Genomic DNA, 5,153 nt, shown 5'->3' on the forward strand with positions numbered 1-5,153 from the left:
GGGGGGGTGGGGAAATCAGAGTTGCCAGGAAAAGCCTCAAGATGATCGTGGTAAGGTTGAGTGAGGGAACACCTGGGGAAGATTGATTAAGAGACGGCCAATGTGTGTGTGTGATTTATGAGGAGTGGCCCTGGCTTTAGTAGGAGTTCTTTGGAGATATTGCTGCTATGGTGCGGGACAAAAAACTCCTGGATGCAATATAGTTACTGGATTGTCAAACATCACTTGATAAGGTTCCACAAGTGAGATTATTAGCTTAGTAAGGGAGAAACAGAATATGATGTCAAATAAGCTGTGGGGCAGAAACTTGCTTCAAGAAACTGTAATTCTCTCAATGCATCCAACTCAATGTGTATGTATATGTGTGTGTATATATATCCGTCAGTCTGCCTGTCCATCTAGCTATATCCATCTGGATATTTACTCAGCTAACATCAGTCACTCCTGCTCCTCCTTCCTGGCAGCTGGGAGCAATTCAGTGTGGTGGAGGGACAACTGCTTCAGCTGGGAGAAGATTATTTCGGGGACTCCAAGGATGCCCCTTTGGACTTGAGTTTTCTCACGCAAAAGAGAGGGACTGCTCTCCTGTGTGTTGGCTGGTGGAGCTGAAACTGGGGGGACGGTGAGTAGCCCTTCGGGCTCTGGGCAGTCGGCACGTGGGCTGGGAATCATGCAGCAAGGTTGGGTATAACCTGGGGGCCTGTTCTCCAGTGAGTTCAATGCCTACCTTCTCTAGTCCACCGTGGCTTTGTAGGTCTCCGCCAGTGCCCACCTGGTTCCTCTTGGAGTAAATGCAATGGCAGAAATTACATTGGAAATGAAAGAAAACACAGCTGGGCTGTACTCTCATCCCATCTCTGCTCCTCTCTGTCTCCTGAGGGGCTTCCACCCCCTCCTTTTTCTCTTCCACTGCCATCACTTTGATCAGCTGTCTGTCCAGAGTCTCTGAAAAGTTTCCCAATGCAGGGGTTAGCGTCAAACCCACTGGCACCAGCTCTTCCCTTTGAATGTAAGCCACAGAGCCCCCAGGGAACGATGGCCACAAGTGGAAAACCACGGCTCTTATAAATCCATCCCTCCTCTTTTAAGTGCTTACACTCTGTCCAAGGCACTGAAGCCTCCATTTTAAGATCTGATGAATAACTAGACCGTGTCTGAAAGATGTCTAAATGAATACACAGTGTTTTCCAGCTGGATAAAGACAGGGGAGCAGATAAGAGAAGCTGGATAACTTTGGGTTTTGGTGTGAGCAATGACCTCAAGCTATGTCTTATTAATGTTGGCAAAATGAAGGAGTTTGAGCATCCCTGGAGCTTGCAATGCCCGAGGGTCTGGAACGTGCAGCCCTATATGTACTGTCTTTCAAATGCATCAGTAGAGTTTTCTGTAACGTAATCTTTGAGTTTATTTGGTTTTATGTCATTTTGAATTCTCCAGGGAATGACTGGGCTGTGTTCCCTCTCCTTTGATAAGGTTGTAGCTTTTGGAATTTCACATTTGGAGGTGAAGCTTTGAAAGATGTGTCCGAAAGGGAGTGAGGCAGCGAGGCAGACAGCTTTATAGACTTTGCTTCTGCTCTTACTCAAGACAAGGTACCAAGCTGCTTCTTTCTGTTCTGCTCTCCAGAGCCTAAATAACAAGATCTCTTTCATTTCTGGTCAATAATCACTCTTCTTGGCAAAAAATGTGCACTTCTGAAACCATACGATGAGACACCAGAATGCTTTCAAGGTCATATCGAGAAGCCAGACTATTAGAACAAAAGAGAAAGGAGGAAGGCGTAAAGCCTTCTCATAAATCACAGAAATCTTTTGATGCCTTCAGCTCTAAAACTACAATGGGGTAAAAACCACAGCTAGAAAAAGAATATGGGATACTGGGGTTCCCTGTAGCAAGGAATCAGCTGGGAACTCAGACGAGAGACAGTTATGGCATCACCTTTGGAGAGTGACCATACTCCAAACAATGACTGCTTTCGCTTGTGGTTGTAAGGAAGGACGTTACTGTCCTATGGACTGGGGCAATCAGGAGGAACCCATGTCCAAAGAATACTCTTTGGGGGGGGGGACACCTAAACCCCTAAACTGAGGTTTTCCAAATGAGGAAGGGACTGAGCAGGGTAAATGGCTCATAGTGGTATCGGGGAGGAGGTTCAAAGTCAGTGGGGCCACTGTCTGGCCATTAGTAAAAAGGGAGTTCCAGATAAAGCTCTTCCCTGACAGGGCAGTAAAATGATGGAAGCAGTTGTCAAGAAGGCCACAAAGGCCTTATGTGTTTTTAAAAACCAGCTAGACATTTTTATAGAAAAAGAACTGTGTGGGGGGAGCTCGGAGGGAAAGGAGTGAAAGTAAGTGGGGGGAACGGGACAGGATGCAATAAGTGGGAACAGGGCTGTGTTTTGGGGCTCACAGCCCTCTGAGAACTGTCTGTAGGACTGTCTCCTGTGATCTGGGTCCTGACCTCCCTAGTGCCGACCTGAAAGGGGCTTTTCCAGCAAATTCCCACTGACTTGTGTATGAGGCTGCCTTGAACCAAGACCTGGGAAGAGCAGGTCCAAATGGAGCAGAGTCCATAAGCTTTTCTGGGGGAAATGTACCTGTGAGCTGCATCTTGCACTTGTGTCCAGCTGATGCATGTTCCTACAAGCACCGTAATCATCAACCTGCTGAAAAAGATACTAAACCACCAAAATATACTTGGGAGCCTTTACCTTGCATAGACTGTACCAGCACTTGCAATACCCTGGCAAGTGCAGCATCTGTCACCCTTCCAGGGCAGAATGGGATGGCTGGCAGTGTGACCCCATCCCCACATATGCGTTCCTTGAAAATTAACTCTATCCCAGCCAAAACCAGCACAGGGAGAAAACTCTACCTCCCAGAGAGATCAGCTGTTCTTTCAGTCAGGGCTGGGAATCCTCGTCATCTAATTTCAGCAATTTAAAATTTAGGCATCGAATCTAAGCTACCCATCCAGGCTTTTCTTTAAGCAACATGCCTGTCCTTTGGCTCCTAGAGACACTGCAGGTCAGTACGGCAGCAAAAGTACAGATAAAGCGCATGGTTGTAGGGATGCCCCAGCAGTGCGAGACGATGCATTGGCTTTGGGTGAGGACATGGCATTGGCACAGCGTCAGATTTCTGTTCTGAGCCTCTCGTATGCCTAGACAGAAAGATAAACAGAAATGGGAAACAGTGGCTGGATCAACAGAAATGCAGCTTCTATTCTGATATTTGCTCTTGGTGGTGGTTACATTCTTTTAAAGCAGAGACAAAGTCAACAACACTATAACAATCACAGCAACAACAAAAAAAATCCCCACTAGGCCTGTTTCCTAACTCATGCTTTGGCATGGACTGTCTGCTGCTTGCTTCTTGTGTTATAGTGCTGCTTGGAAGTGATAAGAAGCACACAACCTCCTGTACTTTAAAGTGCACTAGAAATAGAAAGAGAGATACAGTGCTACAAAAGGAAACCGACTGGCTTCAGGCTTTCCCCAGGGCTGACTTTGTGGTTCAACACCCAGGAGCCCGATGCAGCATTGCAAATCAAGAACAAATTTTCCATTCTCTTTGAGGGGCAGTATGTCAATCTGCTAGTCAAAGCTGAAACATCTCTCCTTTAACCAAATTTGCTGGGATCAAGGCATCAATGAGGTAAATGGCACATATACCATTGACGCAACCACGCTTTGGCTGAAGCCCTTCGGTCCAGGACCTCCTTTTCATTTTAGGTATAAGGTAGCTGTGGACTTACCAGTGCTAGAAAAACGATGGATTCCTTAGCAGAAAGTTCCACGGATCACCCAAGTACGATGATAAAAAAGTTGACAACCTCCTCCTCCTCCTGTTTGGAAGGGAGGAGCTTTGGGTGGCTTGTGGTTCGTCAGGTGTGGCCCCTCTTGTGCTCCTATAGTTCTTCACTGAGTCTGTTGCCTTTTCTGACTGTTCATCCCACAGATGGCAAATCCCTTCCAAACCCACACCTACAGAGACTGGCAAGCATGCCAGGTGATGGAGTGGCGAACTTTTCCAGCAGATGTGGCCTTGGGCTTGCAAGACCAATGGAGAGTGCCGGACTCTCTGGTTTCCTTGTACTTGGTGTGAGGTACTCGGGAGAGGGAGATGGCCTCTGTAAAGGCAAGAACTTCACCCAAAGACCAACCTTAGGGAGCACTTGTATTTCACCAAGCCTTAGACCAGTAAAAAACCCATAATACTTAACATCAAGCATTTGTTTAGATCCCTTGACCTCAAGGGACCACCCAGCCTTTGGCCACAAGAGAAGTGAAGGCGAGATCATGGTGTTTGCTTGCACAAGCTGGCAACTAAGTTCTAACCATCTCTGACGTCGGGCACGTGCTGAGCTCGCACTACTGTGTCTTCACCAGCATTGTTCTCGTGCTTGATCTAGCACGTGCTCACCGTGTATTTTCATTTTTTGGCAGTGAATTTAATGATGCACCTGCTCAACTATTTTACAGAGGTGGACCCAGGAGATCAATAGCTGCATGAGAATACCTAATCCCCATTTTCCACCCCACTGATGCATATGTTCTTCTACCCTCTAAAGCAAACATTTCAGCATGCAAGAAGATGAGGACTGCTTTCCGTGAATAGTTTTGCTCTGTTCTTAAAGAAGAGACCTGGGAAAATCTGCGGAAACTTTCTCGCTGGCCCAAGTGTATTGAGAGAAAGAAAACATTGCTTCAGAGTCAAAAAGTGAAATGTTTTTGTTTTTTCTTGCATTCAGGGATGAACATGAAAGGCAATTCATGAGGGAAAGGGGAATGGCTGTCTGTAGAAACCACAAAAAAAGCTTTCTAGGACCTGGCTCCAATCTTGCTGCACTTGGATTAATCACCGGTTTACAACCTGGATGTCAACAAGAGTCATGCATGATCAGCTCCTCTGCAAAATGGGCCATATACCGTGTGACAGGGGAAGGGGGTCTATCAGTGAAATTCACTGTTGGGCAGGCCAACAAATAGGCAACTGGTGTTTGATCAGAATTAGTTCAGCCTGGATCTGAGCTTGCTAATCTCTGTTAAAATCCTAGCCTCATCCTTCCTCTTGCGCCCCTGCCCAGCTCAAGGAGGGGGGAATAAAATAAAAGGAAGTGGTTGAAAAAGTCTTTAAAGAGGAAATTCTTGT

This window comes from Pygoscelis adeliae, unplaced genomic scaffold (assembly GCF_000699105.1).
Source record: "Pygoscelis adeliae isolate BGI_AS28 unplaced genomic scaffold, ASM69910v1 Scaffold214, whole genome shotgun sequence".
Classification (NCBI taxonomy): domain Eukaryota; kingdom Metazoa; phylum Chordata; class Aves; order Sphenisciformes; family Spheniscidae; genus Pygoscelis; species Pygoscelis adeliae.